We start from the raw sequence: 16916 nt of genomic DNA, 5'->3' as shown, positions 1-16916 counted from the left end.
TTCTCTGTAGGAGCAACCCAAAAGCTATACGTCCCATCCTCGATCCTGGCATTACCACCAGGAAAGGGGCTGATCCAGAAGGCTGAGGGACCCATGGCCAACGTTGCAGAAAAGAGAAACAAACCTCTATGTTCAGCCCCTGAAATTTCCAGATTTACTTGTTACTGCCGCATAGCTTAACTGAGCCTGTCTAATATGTTAAGGTCTTTTGTCCTTCTTTTAAGTTTCCATATTCCTCCAACAAATACTTACAAATAAGCTAACATGTAATCATGATGTCCCGGACAGTATTTTTGGTGCTGGCAAAACAGCAGTGAACAAAAGGATAAAAACAGGTCTGCCCTTATGGGGCATTGTACATACTAGTGGGAAGTCACCCTTGCCATAAAGGGAAAAAGTTTGTTTCTCCTCACAGTCATTGTAAGAGGTGCAATAGGAAATAAGCGTCTTGAGAGAAAGATGTTCTGGTATGTTGATGGGAGGAAGTCCATTGGCTGACCTGTATAAGGTAAGGATGTTAGACAACAAGAAAGGAAAATAGCAAGGCGAACTGCTCTTTGCATATCGTTTCAACATATGGGCCAGGCTCCGTGCTAGATGGCAGAGATCAGAAGGTAACTAAGAATTATGCCATGCTTCACAAGCTGAATCTAGTGAAGGGAGAGAAATATACACCAAGTATAAATTCCTTGATGGCTGCTCTGTGTATTATTAAACTTTGAGTCTCAGCCTGACGCACAGTAGATGCCCAACAAACATTTATAAAATCTACTAAGAATTACATAATACTGTTTCACTTGATGTGAAAAGAAAAACCGCATTAAAAGAACAAATCAACCCATATCTCTGCCTGTCTTCGCCCTCAGCTTTTGCACACCAGTGCCGAAGGAGACCAGGGCTAGGACTTCCTACATCACTTCTGGAGTGCGTGGCACATGGCTGTTCTGGAACAAGCAGTCAACTGAAAGATTGGGCTCTGGGGATATGAGCATCAAAGAACCAACAGCTGTCCGGAGCTCAACTTGAACTTGAAAGCTAGATAGAGTAATCTGTAAGATGGAATGTGAGCCCTTGGGACTAAAACTCAGTCAGCAACCTTCCATTTGAGGTATGTCCCGTCTACATACCTCAGTGCAAATGGCAGCAGTCCGTTGCAAGGACTTGCGAACATTCCAAGAAACTAATACCTCTAGCATTGCCCCAGGTTTAGAGGGAAGTAAAGGTACCATGTGCATCCAGAAAAGAAGTCAAATTGGTGCCTTTGCTATGTCTTGGGATCTCTTGTTGCCATATTCTCACCACCAGGGATGTTCTCTTCTACCCACTTGCCTCTGTCCTGCTGGGACTCTCTTGGTGTCTGTTGAATGTAAGCAGATCCTAAGGAAAGTCTTTGGCAGATTCTGCTCTGGGAGAACTGACAAACTTAAGCACTACAACATCTTTCATGAAGTATCACAATCAAAATAAATCAAAGTTGTAGAACTGCATACACATTTACCATTTAGCAACACAATTTACAGCAGGGTATCCTTCCCCTGAACACAGAGCACCCTCAACCTCTTCTCTAGGAAATATTAAAGGTTCAGGACATCTCTGACCTAGGAGTCACCACTCATCCAGGGATCTGTGGAGAAGAGAGAGCACTAATTCCCCCTATTGGACCATTCCCATTTGGGAATGGTTCGCAGGGTGTCACCTCTGCGCATCCTTGTGCTCACTGGCTCCCATTTCTTAATGACTGTTCGATTGCCGGTAGATTAGCACTATTTAAAACACAGAATATCTGCAGTGACCACTACAAGTTACCAGCCCCTCTTATCCTCAGGTCAATTCCTCTTACTTAGCTAACAGCTTTGTCTAGCCAATAAAAAGCTCCGTGAAATCTAATCCAAAGCACTGTGAAGTTCAGCAATCTCTTTCTGTTAGATCTACAGCCTACCCCATAACTTACCCCAACAGTTGGAAATAATATTAACTGACCCCCTCATAAGCGTCAGAAACCAGTTGCTTCTCACTACCAATCATCTATTTTTGGAAATAACTGCAAAGCAAGCATATGGCCAGTCCTAGCTCTGACTCTTAAAAGCAATGCCCGTTGGTCTTTCGTCTGCCCCTCATTATTTGGTTCTCTTTCCTAGCCACCCACCCCCCTCCTATGACTTTAGCCCTAAGGACTGTTTTTCCTCTCTTCACTCCCTCCCCACCCCCAATCCTTACCCTTGTACCACAGCAAACCACATCTTACCTATGTGGAATGCAGAAGAAATGTTTTCCTTTTGATATTAAAAAGTCCTCCCACCAATTAAGTAAACATTGGCCACACCGCAGAGCTGGTATGTTATTGCAAAGCACAGGAGAGCACAAAGCCAGAGTTTTTGCAGAGCTGTGTCAAAAGGAACCTCAGGCTTTGGCCTCACCTCCAGGGAAGAGATGAAAACACGCTATGCACGTGTCAGAATGCCAAGTGCAACCATATGCGTGCATTGCTACGGTGTCAGAGGACATGACTGAACAACGGGATCTTCTTACCTATTTGCTCGTGGGATTCCCTCTCCTCCTCCCAGATGGGATCCAGGCTCAGATCAAACACGGTGCTCTTGGAGGTTTGTCTCTGGCGGCAATAGGTGGACCCTGGAACCCTGTGGTCAACGGGGCACTTTCATAGTCCCGGGCTTCAGGAACTGCGGAACAGAAGGCTGCGAGCCAGACCGCGCCACAGGCATCAGCCAAGTGCACATCTTTCCCGAATTTCTGAGGGTCATGACGTTCTTAACCACAACTGTAAAACAGGAAGGTGGGACCAGGAAACATTTAAATGATTCTTTTCAGTGCACCTGTGGGTCAGTATGGACAATTTGCAATTGTCTGAGATGAAGTTTCAATATTCAGTCATGCATCATTGAGCCAAGGCTGTCTATTCTCAGGCTTCACAGAGGGAATGCGGCATGCTGCTCCCGCTCTCTGTCTGATGTGCCTAACGGTCCAGGAGGGCCGTTTCGACTCCCCTTCTCCATCTCCTCATCCCTTAGAAGAGACAATTCCAATTCTTCAACAGAGCCTCAAAGAGGACCCAGAAATAATAAGGTTCCCATGTGAAAAGTCGCCTGTGGTACCCATAGGGATTCCGTCAGTTATTAATAAAAACACCGCACGGAAGGTTTCCATTTTCCCCAGGTTCTCAGTATGTGGTTACTTTTGTCCACGGCATCCAAGGGCAAGTTAATTTTATTAAGAACATTATGAGACGGCTAGCATGTCAGAAGTTGACACTACTCTCTCTCCAGTCCTCTATTCTTGGTAACATGGTTACATATCGGCTGGCCCCAAAAGCCAGTTGCGCCTTTTTTCAATCTAACAACCATTCTGTGGATAGCATTTGTTTTCCATTGCTGCCAAGGAGACAATCTGGCTCTCATTTCCTTTGAAGAAGAGCCCATTCTGATGAGTCAGGTCTACAATGGGAATAATTAGGTCAAATAAATGAGCCCTTCCAGCTGCCTGTGGCATCACTCAACACCCCCATGTTGCAGATAATGGAGACAACGTGGGAGCAAAAGCAGAGGTTATCTGTTGAGTTATACCTACCTCTTGCGCAAGGGACGTTATCAAAACGTACGCAAGGTAATTACGGCTCCTCTCTTTGCATCTGGAAAAGTGAAAATGGATCCATAAAATCGTGTGGTGGTCCCACTGCCTTCCCAGCCTACAAGAGAGGGCTCCTATCCCATGAGGAAATGCAAACCAGCTGGAAGGTCTCAAGACAGGCTTCTGCGTTGTGTCCCGTTTGTCCTCATGGGCTCCCAGTCACCTTCTCCTGGGCTGTCGTGTCCACTGGCAGGAGAGAGAGGAAATTCAGCGAGATTGGAGTCATACACCAGCTCTTGTTAATGCTCTGCTCAAGCTGGTATGTGCAGCTCATCACTCAGGCAAGACACTCACGTAGTCTATCAGTTTGCTCAACAACCTATACACATGGCAGGAGATGAACCTGGGCTCGGATTAGAAATGCCAACCTGTTACCCAGATTCGGGAGCTCCCCCACCCAGATCTGGGTGGCAGGAAGTGGGGAATGGAGAGAAAAACCTTTATAAGGTAGTCTTTCATCCAAGAGGCTCATTACTCAGGGCAGGTGGGGAGGAATCTTTGTTTCTCCCTCATCTTTTTTTTTTAACTTTATTAAACCATCTGGAAATTACTATAATGTAGGAGCTCTCAAAAGTTGCACCACCAAATCCCACCAACCTGGGATGTTGTACCTAATGTTGATGAGGGTCACGGACCTCAGGCAAGGGTTAATGACACATCTCACCCTACATCAGCCTGACCAGGCCAGGTGCTCTTTCCAAGCAGCATGTTCTCGTAAAGATCCCACCACTTACTTTTTAAATCAAAACCACCATCTGAAGCCTCTCATGCAAGTGATTATTTTGAGCTGTGGTTGATTTGTTTCCCCACAGGTTCCATTATTTTGGATTATGCCAGCTCTACAAAAAATGAGAAACTTCTTCTCTGAAAAAATAAAAAGTTAGGGGCGCCTGGGTAGCTCAGTCGGTAGGCGTCTGCCTTCAGCTCAGGTCATGATCCCAGGGTCCTGGGATCGAGCCCCGCTTCAGGCTCCCTGCTCCAAGGGAAGCCTGCTTCTTCCTCTCCCACTCCCCCTGCTTGTGTTCCCTCCCTCACTGTCTCTCTCTCTCTCTCTGTCAAATAAATAAATAAATATATTTTAAAAATAAATAAAATTAGTTAATTAAAAATAAAAAGAGAAATTCAGTTGACATTGAAGTAATAGGTAGGAACAAAACCATTGCTTCCCAGTCCTTCATGCCTACAGGGATGGACGCATCTCACGCCTACCAGATGGTGGATGATGCCCGAGTAGAAGCCCAGGAAGGACAGGATAGCTGTGAGCCTCAAAAATGAGCCCATTTTCAACTGTTCTGGGGCAATTGACTGTCAAAGTCAGTGTACCATAAAATATCTTTCATTCAGTTACCCAGGAAAGAGGATCTCATAACCCTAAATGAAGAGGAATTACTTTTTTCTTTTTTTTAAATCTCCTTCTAGCCTTTAAACAATCTCATTCACTTGTCTTGCCCTAATCTAACTTCCTCTCCTGGGATGTGTCTGCAAGGCTCATTACTAAGAAATGCTGGCATCAGCCACATCATAGGCTTAAGACTCCAGCACCTCCGTTTCCATGAGCAAACCTCAGCTGTTGCAAAGTGAAGCCATATTTCACCTCCCCCAAGAGGCCAGATCTAAGCTATAGCACAAACTCCAGAAGGATGGGCAGATGCGGGGTGAAGAAGGGAGACTCCCTCACTGGGGCAGGGGAGCTACTGCAGGTCCCCTGCCACCCCATGGAGCACGCAGCTAGCTTTGTTCTGCCATCCCAGGCCAGAGGTGCAGCATGGTTCATGCATGCACCAAAGTTCAGTATGTGCTTTAGGTCAAGGGCAGGAGTGGTGTGCTCCCACGTGCAGCCACTGAAGCCTGGGATGGGGCTCAGGGAGGCGAGGAGAGGGAGTCGAAATCGAGCAGGGCCCATTAATTCATCGAGCAGGCCCTTGTCTGAGCTGGCTGGACTAGAAATGAATTCCCAGCAGGGCGGCCTCATGGCGCTGCTGCTATAATCGGGGTGGGGACCTCAAAGAGTTTTAATTGCTGGTAATACAAATGGAACAAAACTTTAAAATGCAGTTTCCTCCTGGTTCCCCCCACCACCACCACCCTGTGTCATCTTTAATCTGCATTTGGGAGGATATTAAGATTTGGGGTGTATCAAGAGTACAGAGGAGAAGGAAAATCCTGTGATGTGAAATATTCTTTAGCAAGAAAAGCAATCGGAGAAGTGACTATAAATCCACTTCCGCTGTTTGTTCTCTTTTCTCTACCTCTGATTCCCCCCAGTAAATAGTAAAAAGATGATGGCTTTGGAATTCATGTTTTTACTGGAATTGGAAAGAGTTTTATCAAAAGAAGTCCAGAACGCTCCCTTTTCACCTGAAGGAGGACAAGGCACCCCCCCACCACCACTGGAGTACCAGGTGGGGGGGAGGGGTAGCACTGCTGATAAGCTCTTAGCAATTCCCCTATTTGCAGACACTAAAGAGCCTTTACTTGAAAACTGATGAATAAGTTTTCTTTTGTGTCATAAGAATAGGTGACCTTTTCCCCCTGAATTCCCATCCTGGGGGCCAGCAAAGAGAGCCCAGGATCCCTTCTCTTGGCCTTCACACCGTGGGAAAGAGTATCTAGAGTTTAAAAGCCTGATAAATGCCCTCGAACAGCTTTGAAAATCACTCAGCGTGAGCACTTGCCCCCTGAACAAACATCCACGTTGTATCGCGACAGGCATGCCTCGGGGTCTTTGACCCAGTCACAGACACAGAGCCAATTCCCTTTGTCAATAGATTCATGCCACTTGTCTCGCTCCTGAAAACAGTTTCTAAAGAATTCTCCAGTGAAGTCAGTTTCCTAGGAGAATCCATCACATCTCCCCAGCAGATATTTCTACCTTGCAAACCATTAGATAAACTTAAAGAACAAATTAGTCCTCACGGTCGGCCTCCCCAGCCCTTCCCCAGTTCACCACTTAAATCACTCTACTTTCTCAGAGGATTTGAAGCAAGCTTTCAGATCAGAGCCCTCCAACCAAGAGCCCAAGTACATAACTCATAAGAACAATCGCCCAACAACTGTTTCTTCAATTTCTCACATCTGGTATCTGCTCCCTTGTGAATGGGACAGCCACCAGCAGGAAGGGTTAGGGTGGGAGTGAGTTAAGTCTCGAAAAAAAAGAGGCGATGGAAAAGCAGAGAGATCAGAACTGTCCCAGGAGGCAAGTGTCGGTCAAGGGCTCTGAAACCCTTCACATAGCTCTTTCTACTCTGTCTTGATTTTGTCCATGTCTCCAATTTTATGTACTGGCCACCCTAGAAACTATGAGCTCTGCCTAGCCAGTTACAAGCAACTGCTAGTTACTTGAGAAAAGAGTCTGTTCCTCGGCAGAATCAGAACAAAATCTACTTTGATTTGGTTGGTATCCCGAAACTGAATTAAGCATCGTTAACGGCACGGTATGATAAAAAAAAAGCACTGACTTAGACGTTAGGGAAGCCCGAGTTGTGTACTTTGCCTCTGCTGCTTGTCAGGCAGCGTGGCTACTCACCGAGTCTCTGCTTTCTGCTTTGTAAAACTGAAAAGATGACACCACTTACCTTGTATGAGTCAAATAAGAATAAAATGAGAAAAAAACAAAATGACAGTAGGTTTTTAACACACTTGATACAGTGTCATAGTAAATAGTGTCTAGTTCCCTCTATCTTTGATGTACATACAACTATAACCAGGACCCCATCATTAAACTGGTTCTGACATCTTGACTTGTCGTGGTTTCCTTTATAAGAGTTAACAAACAATGCCAATCACCAGCCCCGTTACCCATCATCGTTGTAATATTGATGCACTAAAATAATAACATGGTAAATTATAAAGGCAAGTCATTTCACACAAAAGGAGGAAAGGAAAGGCTGGAAAGAGATGAGAAGTAAATTCACAACTTTAGCAGCGCAACCTCTCAAAGAAAGAAGTTTTCCTGTATTTTAATATGTCACTTTAACATAGAGTATAATATTATAGAAGAACATTTTATTAAATTATAGAATTCCAGGGTTATTAAAGCCCAAATCCTTCACTGATACCTGAATACCATGTGAAATACTTTTTACTTTTAATTTACTCTTTAGAGTACTTTTTTTTAAAGGCTATTTGAGGATTCCCTGAGGTAAGCAAGATGGTCACAATCCAGGAATAAGAGGTTCGAAGTCATGCAGGCAGGTAACTTGAGACAATCCTCTGGGTTCATATGTACTGAGCTGTAACTGGATATATGCCCTATAATTTCTCTTTGGAAGAGATGGGGGGGATAGAAGAAATTTACAAATCTAAATGTGCTCCCTCGTGGGCACAGCCACTGTGGACTGCAGATTGACCATGCAGTGAAGGGTGAAGTTCAGCTAGTTCATGTGGCCCAGAGTCCATGGCGTCCAAGTCCCCTGGGGTAGATGGCTTGGTGGTGGCGGGTATGGAAAATGGGGCCCCAGCCTGAACTCCTGAATAGAATCTTTGAAGACGGTTCTGAAATTAGCATTTTGCACAAAAATTCACATTTTTCATAAATTCTAAAAGTGAAACCCTATTTATAATGTGAAAAAAAAGTGATGAGACAAAGCATTATGCTCATCACTGAAAAGAGGCAAAGGAGCTTACGTATTAATGGAGAGAAAGAGGAAAAACAGAAAGCCAGTCATCTTAACGTGCAGATGTGTCATAATGTGTCATTTAAAAAGCACCCAGGTAATTCATTCCCAACTCAACTGCCTCTGGGAGAATCCAATTAGAAATATTACCCTGTGCCTCTAAAATGAGTCTCAAAGTTTAGTCACATTTAAAATAAAAGAGTAGAAGCAGAAAATATTCATTTGCCTCAATATAATACTCAAACACTCAATACTACCTTTTTTTAAGAGTCCAAACATGATGTTCTTTAGCAAAAGAAAAGCCTACTGGGAAAATAATATTGTTTTGTTGGGTCTGAATGCATCTTTCTAGAAAACCAACTATGCTGCACTCAGCCACAGGAGGATAAATTCTTCAGAAAGAATCTCAGCGAGTTGTTTAACTTAAAATCACAAGCAGAAAATTTTTTTAATTTCCAGGAAAAAGAATCAGCACCCTCTTCCAGTTCATTGAGAGATGTGGGAAGTGTGTGTCATATTTACCAAAGGGTAAATGCTTCCTAATAATTCTAACGAGAGCTCCTGAGAACCTAGCTTTCAGCTTTATCACAAGTTAAAATAAAAAGAGTAAAAACATATAGGAATCCAAAATCACACCACCCATGAAATGAAGTTTGTAATTCCACCTTGGCCATTAGACCACAAACCCTTTCCTTATCAACAGTCTCTTCCACCTTCCTCATTCCTATGTCTTCATCACACCCTTAACAACATGCCATCCATTTAAAACCAGACTGAGGAGATTATTGTCCTAAGATAATGAGATAAAAGTGAAGATAGAGTACTACAGAATCCTTAGAAATTAGAGGTAATATCTACCTGGGGCTATCAAAAAAGAGTTCATAAAAATAATATTTTTAAAGAGTCCTGATAAGAAGCATGAAGTTGAACAGAGATGACCGAGAAAAGACATTACAGAAAGAGAGAATATGAGACAAAACATGAAGGTCAAAGATGAGAGACACGATTAAGGGAGACCATGGCTCTCTTGCCACTTGCTCTCCACATATTTTATCAACCCTCATATCTTCTATTAGACTCCTTCCATATCTCTCCAATCTTCACTTGACATTCAATTCTCTTTATCATTGTTCTAATTTATATCCTCGGTACCTTTCTCCACCTAGTCTGTTGTGACAATCTTCCAACCATTTCTTCATCTTTGGATTAATCTATTCACTCCTTAGTTTAACATAGATTAAAAGCAGGATTGGGTCCCCCAGTGTCTATTGTATAAACCCCTACATCCTTACTGTAGCATTTAATGCCCCACTCTGTCATTCTAGTTTTTGGTCTCAAAGTTTCCCTTAACACAGATACACAGCAGTCAGGGAACAAGTGAAGAAGTCAGGTAACAAGAGGACTGAATCTCAATTAAACAGCCACGGATGACCTTTGAGAGCCCAGTCTCAACAGAGTGATGGGAGTGAGCCACAGTGGATATGGAAAAGAAAAGGAAAAAATGAGGAATAAAGGTGAGCCTAAGAGGTGAAAATAGCTAGTACAGATAATTCTTTGGGGGAGCTAGACAATAAAAGTAATATGAATAATAGGATGCTATGCTAGGGGAGTTAGGAGGGCCAAGGAATGACTTCTTGGTGGTGGTGGCAGTGGTAGGTGACATTGATAGTAGTAGATGGAGGTGGTGGTGTTACTGTTTGTGGTGGCTGGGATCAGGAGAGAAGAGACTGAGTCGCCAGATTTCCTATCCAAAATCACAGCAAAAATGAGAGGTGCTCACCCGCAACCAGAGAAAAGTGAAGGACAAGTCAAAAGCCCTTACCAAGCCAACAATCTACAGAGAAATCTTAAAAACATTTATAAGAACCATAGCTTTGAGTAGAAAAATTATTTCGGCATATTTGGGGAGAGGAGGGGGCAATATCAATTAAATATAAACCTATTTATGTATTTGTTTATTCCCCAAACTTGTTCCAGGAAGAATCTAAGGCAGCCACAAAGTGCTAGGTGCTGGATAAAAGCCACCACATCCTGGAATATGAGCTAAACTCCCTTGGCCACCAGTGCTATAAGACCCAAGCAAATAGATCGTAAACAAAGAGCTCAAAGCACCAAGCTCTTAAACAGAAGGAATAAAACTGAAGGACCATGATGAGGAGAGGCAGGTCCCCCAGGTGTACCTGAGTGCTGAACTGGTTCCCACCACATCAAAAGCCATGGCACAGCCCCTAATTCCAATTGCTGAAACATTTTAACAGCTGGGAATTAAAATAAGCTGTCAGCCAGCTCAAAAAGATTTTTTAATTCAAAATAAATCAGGCTAACAACCTGCAGATGTTTGGAAAGAAAATGTTTGGGTGACTCATTTTCAAAACCCAATTCCCTAACTTTGCCATTTCAGGGTTTCTGAATAACTGCTACCTGCCCTTCGTGTCTAATCACGAGACACACTGTTATGCTGGCATTGTGAGACTTAACAGTGCTCTAGTGCGTTGATGGTCACGGGTTCCATCTGGTAAGCTAAGCTGAAATCTGAATTCAAGGGCATGGAGTTGGTCAGATTACTGAACGTGTTGCTAGGTCTCGGGATCTCCAGAAATCCTTCCATCTCTAACAGGAGATAGAGATGCTCAAAAGTTCTGCCCAAAAGTCTCTGTGCTTAGGTTTGCATTAACCTTTGTGCCACATTTCTTAGGGAAAAAATGGGATCATCTCAGCATGGGTCGAATGACAGAATAGAAACAAGGAGAGAATAAAAGAGAAGAAGAGGCTGCAGAAGCAATGAATACTATCACAGACTCAAGACAAATGGCCAAAGAGAAATCAGCACCTCAGAGCCCCGTCTGAGGACAACGTGGGAGGTGCACGCATCAGCGGAGGAAGAAGAGGAAAGCTTCAGCTTCTCCACCTGAGAACCACCTGGGTCAATCCCAGTCAGCCTTTTTCAGCTGGCAAATATAAAACAAACCATAATGATACAGTACTAAATCTGATCATAAAATCTGGGAGCTGTTGGTCATCAAAGCGATGCGGTAGAGGTATGAGATTGCTGCCAGTGGGGTGGGAAACTCTTCACCCATTCATATTCAGCAGGTGATTTTTGCCCCTTCCAGAAGGACTTCCCTTCTCCTTTACCTTCCCAGCAGTTCAGGCCGTTATAATGCAGTGCCACAGACTGGGTGGCTTATAAACAACGGAAATGTATTTCTCATAGTTCTGGAGGCGGGGAAATCCAAGATCAGGGTGCTAGCATGGTCAAGTTCTGGTAAGGACCCTCCTCTGGGTTGTAGATTGCTGGCTTCCCGTGTATTCTCATGTGGGGGAAGGGGTAAGAGAGCCCTGTGGGGTCTCTTATAAGGGCACTAATCCCATTCATGAGGGCTCTGCCCTTACCAGAACCTGGCCCCCTTACCAAAGTTCCCACTTCCTAACTCCATTGCATTAGACATGAGGATTTCAACATAAGAACTCTGGGGACAAGTTCAGTCTGCAGCGCTCTCCTGGCCTCAAGTCACCAATGATGGGAAGCTAACTGGGGCCTCTGTTTCCAACTTCCCTGTACACCCATAGGCGTTTCCATGTTCCCCCGCTGAGGGTCTCACACCCAGCAAGCACAACAACGATCTGTCTCCAGGTCTATCTCCCACTTCATTTTTGAAAGCAAGAGCTATGTCTTGCCATGCATCCCCAGCACCCCACACAGGGCCTAGCATTTAGGAAGCAGTCAGTAACTATTTGCTGAATTATTCAGTCCAGTTCATTACGGAGAAAATTATTATTTTTAAAGAGAGTAAGCTGAAAAGTCTCAAAAAATGTTCTTTAGATATGTACATTTTCCCAAACTTTTGATAACCTGTCCTCAATTAAAATGACTTCCAAGACCAGAAGCCGAAAAAATAATAGAATACCTTGAACTAGAGGTTGTTTGATTAAGAATCAGAAGATTTCTTAAGACACATAAAACACTTATTTCTACCTTTGGAGCTTCCACATTCTCACTGCTACAGCGAATAGCAATCTCCCTGAATCCCTTTCAGCCAGAATTCAACACAAACGGAAGGTAAAAGGTCATAGATGCTTAGCTCTAAGAGAAGAAAAGGTGAGCAGGAATGATGTGTTCCCTATTTCATCCTATTTGCTCTTCTCATCACACCGATCTCATTGAGAAAGGGGTAAAGAGTCCGTACTCAGCCAGCCATCTTATGTAGGGCTCAAGCCCATCTCACCAAAGAGTCAACGTCCTTGGGGGCGCCTGGGTGGCTCAGTCGTTAAGCGTCTGCCTTCGGCTCAGGTCATGATCCCAGGATTCTGGGATCGAGCCCCGCATCGGGCTCCCCGCTCGGCGGGAAGCCTGCTTCTCCCTCTCCCACTCCCCCGCTTGTGTTTCTGCTCTCTCTCTCTCTCTCTCTCTGTCAAATAAATAAATAAAATCTTTAAAAAAAAAAAAAAAGAGTCAACGTCCTTGATGAATGAAAACCAAATGACTATCAAGAGTGTATTCTTTTCCAGCAAGGGTCTATGGCCAAAAAGACATATACTGAGCTTGATTTGCTTCCACATTACAGAAAATAGATTTTCTCTAGCCATGATTATTTCCAATCTAAATTGTCAAAATCCAGTACTTTTGTACTTGACTCCACTACTTACTAGTTCTACCACCCTGGACAAGTCATTTCATTTAGTTACTTAGGAAATATCACTTAAATTCCTGCTATATGCTAGGCACCATGCCAAAGGCTAGAGATATAATGGATAGATGGATAGAAATGTTCTTTGACCTCACAGAGCATAGATCTGTTTCTCCCCCATCTTAGCACCCCCTAGTGGTAAACTTGGGTTCCTGATACAAAGGGTTCTAATTAGGAATAAATGAGGTACCAATGACAGGTGCCAAATGCAGTACCTGGGAAATAATATGGGCTCATTAAATGCAAGAAACTATTATTATGATTAACCAATAAGTTGATGTCAAAGTTTTATAAACCGTAAAATATAATACAATTATTCCCATTATCATTTCTATGATAGCGAATTTTTAGAATGAATTGTTAAAATAAAGCCAGTATTATATTCCCAACAATTAAAGATGCAGCATTTTATACACATTTAAGCTTCACACGTGGCTGTTCTGATAGCCTAGGCACACTCCAGACCTAGGAAATGTTTTCAGGTTGCCCCATCTCCTACCACTCTACATAGGGCCAGCTACACCCAACGGCTTGCGAGTCCCTGCTGTAACAGGCATGTCCACCCTGTACTCCAAGGGCACCCCGTGCAGACTGCAGTTTTGTGGCCACATTACAGTCTGCCTCCTCACCCAGAGCTCAGGTCTTTGAGGACAGGAATCATGTTCTCTCTTAGCTTTCTTTCCCTCATGGCTTCTCAGTCAGTTCCTGGTATGTAGTAAGGATTTGGTCCATAAACGTGCATTATTTTAAAAGTAATGATTAAATGAGGGGTGCCTGGATGGCTCAGTCGGTTAAGCATCTGCCTTTGGCTCAGGTCATGATCTGAGTCCCACATTGGGCTCCCTGCTCATTGGGACCTAGCTTCTCCCTCTCCCTCTGCCGCTCCCCCTGCTTGTGCTCGCTCTCTCTTTCTCTCCCTCAAGCAAGCAAATAAATAAAATATTTAAAAGTAATGATTAAATGAATCAACAAGAGGGAAAAAACAGAATATATTATTTATGCCTTAATCATCTACTTATCTGTAAAATAAATCACATTAAAAGAGTATATTTTCTATTGTTAGAATTCAAAAAGCATTTAATAAACACACAATTAACTATTGTGTGCACAACCATGTGGGAGACCTTAGGAGTGACGTAAAAATGACAGAAACGCTGCACACCCAGCACACAAAGTCTCCAACTTCGGAGGCTACAAAAACCTTTGGGATTCATAGTATTCAAAGCTATCATTTTGTGGGTCATGAAACTGAAGTTCACAGTGTTTGACTTGTCCAAGATCAAAGAAAAAAAAAAACAATGACAACTAACATATCTTGTATGGTTCCCAGGTGCCGAACGCTTCCCTGGTATTATTTCCTTTAATTCTCAAAACCACACAATGAAACAAGGGCTATTATTGTCCCCATTTCACTGATGAGGAAACTTAGTATCAAGGAGATTAAATGACTTGCCCAAGACAAAGCCAAGTCTAAGAAGGAGGCTGTGTGACCCTCTGTCCGTTTCTCGTGCCACCTCCCCACACTGACTGAATAACCCGAAATTATCCCAAGGCCATACGTGAGCAGAATTCCAAGCAGGAGCGCCGCTGACCTGGCGCCTCTCAGCCCTGTGGAGAGTGACATCAGCAGTGACAGAGACCGTGGGCTTCTGCAGTTCCTCACACGCAGGCTTGGGACTTCTCATCTGCCTTGTTATTTATTAAATGAGATTCTGGTTACTTTCATAAAAGGAAAAAAGAAGGTGTTCTTTCTCTCTCCCTGCCCCCACTTCCCTCCCTCCTTCTCTCTCTCTCTCTCTCTCCCTCCCTCCTTCTTTCCTTCCATTCTCTCTCTCTCTTCCTCTCTCTCTCTCTTTCTCTCTCCCTCTCTCTCTCTTCCTCCCTCCCTCTTTCTATCTCTGTCTCTGTCTCTCTCTCCCTCTCTCCCCACCCCGCCCCCGTCTCTTTCTCTGTCTCTCTCTGACACAAAAATAGAGACAGACAGAACATGTATGGGGCCACAGGCTTAGAATCAGACCATCCCCCCAAGCCACGCATTCACTTACTTCACCAGAGCAGGACCTGCCAGAGTCCACTGTGAAAAACTGCCTCATTGGCCCCCTCCTCCTCCCCCAGAGCCCATCAAAGTCTTTGGTTAGGGAGTTAAACTCCTCTATGAGCCACTTCTGCCACCTAGCGTGAAGAGATCTAGAAAAAAATAATTTGGGTGGATAGCGGAAGAAACACAATATAACCCCAAATTGCAAGACATTTTCAAATAAATACCATCTACTTACCCCAGACTATTTTAGAAGTTACAAAACAAATGAGCATTTATAGGTCTGATGCAGTAGATTGAGGCCATGATTTTAAACCAGCCAAAAGCTTTTTGACAATATATTGCAAAAGAATGTACCATGAGCATAAGTTCCAAGATAGGCCACAGTCACTTTGAGATCAAAATCACGTGTACAAACTACGAAAAATTTCAACTCAGCAGGGACCAATCCAATGAGATTGTATTGATATCTACTAAGAAATTGCTTTTCCTAAGAAACCATAGTTCAGGAGAAGCACATTTTCCCTAATGCTGAGACATGAGGGAATCTCTATACTTGTTTGTTCTGTTGTTGTTATCCTGATAAAAAGGGCACTATGTGATGTAAGATAATGTTTTCAAAAACTTCCTTACAATAAACCTAATATGTTTCACACAGCTTTCCCTGTATCATCTGCCGGCATAGGCTGGAGGCCACCTCAGGGTAAAATTCAGTGCAAGCGTCCATTGCAAGGGGCCAAAGCACATCCCAAGCACACAGCTTTCTGGTAGTGTGATTTTACTGAAAGGTGAAGTGAGGTGTGGAAAGCCTAATTCTCTCTTTCAGAAAATCTTCAATAAAAACCTTCTCGGGGCTGGGTGGCTCAGTTGGTTAAGCGTTCCACTCTTGATTTCAGCTCAGGTCATGATCTCAGGGTTGTGAGATCGAGCCCCGCAACCAGCTCTGCGCTGAACATGATGGAGCCTGCTTGGGATTCTCTCTCCCTCCCCACCTGCCCCTCCCCCGCCACTCCTGCTCTCTCTAAAAAAAATATAAAAAAACAAAAAAATGTTTCTCATAACTGGCCATGGAAAAAATATTGGACAGAGAGAGTTCAGGTTTTTATAATTTCTGGAAAACCCTTGAAGTGCAGACAGTCTGTGATTCTGATTAATGAAATACTGATTTCCTTCAATAATCAACCAGGAAAAGCGTAGGGCTACTGTTCTTAATGGAAATTAAAGAGCCAAATAAGCCTCATGTCAGTGTGGAGAAACAACCCCCTCCAAAACAAAGGGGGGGGAGGGTGCCTAGCGCAGTCACTCTGAAATCAGAGTGAAATTGGGCAGTTGAAATTCACAGCAATTGAACCGGTCTCAGCACCTGCCCCCTCAAACGCACAAGCACCTGCCACGCAGAAGCGGAATGTACTGCAATCTCCATCTCTCAGAGTATCTAGTGCAGGAAATGTAGACCTCGGGGAGAATTGCTGGAAACCAGAGGGGCAGTCCAATCGGGTTCATGGGCTGGCAACGCACCGGCGGCTAGTGTGGGCACAAGGGACTATGAGAAACTGCCTCTTCAGGGCCAGCGCCGGGGATCCAGTTACATCACAGAGGGTGAAACCACTTCAAAGCCCAGATATTGGCAGCCTGAAGCCCATGAAGGACTGAAATGAAATACTACCTATTTCACCAGGCCTGGAGCGACGAATCATACAACCTAATTCCTCTGCCGAGCTTTGGTTAATGATCAAGAGGCTCGTCTCTCCCTGGCCCGCTTGGCATATTGAATGTAGTTTGTCTTTATGTACGTGTTTCATTTTTTGGAAAGCTATACGAGATTATGGAAAGGCATAAATTAAAGAGGTATTTTAGGCAGGGGGGGAAGGCATTTATTTATTTTATTTATTTTTTATTTTTTTTAGTCCTGCCACCTGCAAAGTCCTT

At 43.8% G+C, this 16916-nt stretch overlaps 1 long non-coding RNA gene across 1 annotated transcript; it reads right to left on the bottom strand.

Annotated features, from left to right (window-relative positions):
* Positions 1-2545: 2545 nt before the first annotated feature.
* Positions 2546-15069, bottom strand: LOC116643383. The gene is made up of 4 exons (XR_004301540.1): positions 14995-15069; positions 14542-14638; positions 3586-3831; positions 2546-2779 (listed from the first exon to the last, which is right to left on the bottom strand). It is a non-coding gene; the product is annotated as an uncharacterized LOC116643383 (long non-coding RNA).
* Positions 15070-16916: the final 1847 nt, after the last annotated feature.

The sequence above is a fragment of the Phoca vitulina genome, unplaced genomic scaffold (genome assembly GCF_004348235.1).
Source record: "Phoca vitulina isolate PV1807 unplaced genomic scaffold, GSC_HSeal_1.0 scaffold26, whole genome shotgun sequence".
Classification (NCBI taxonomy): domain Eukaryota; kingdom Metazoa; phylum Chordata; class Mammalia; order Carnivora; family Phocidae; genus Phoca; species Phoca vitulina.
The sequence above is the reverse complement of the archived record's forward strand: the minus strand, read 5'-3'. Positions and strand labels throughout refer to the sequence as shown.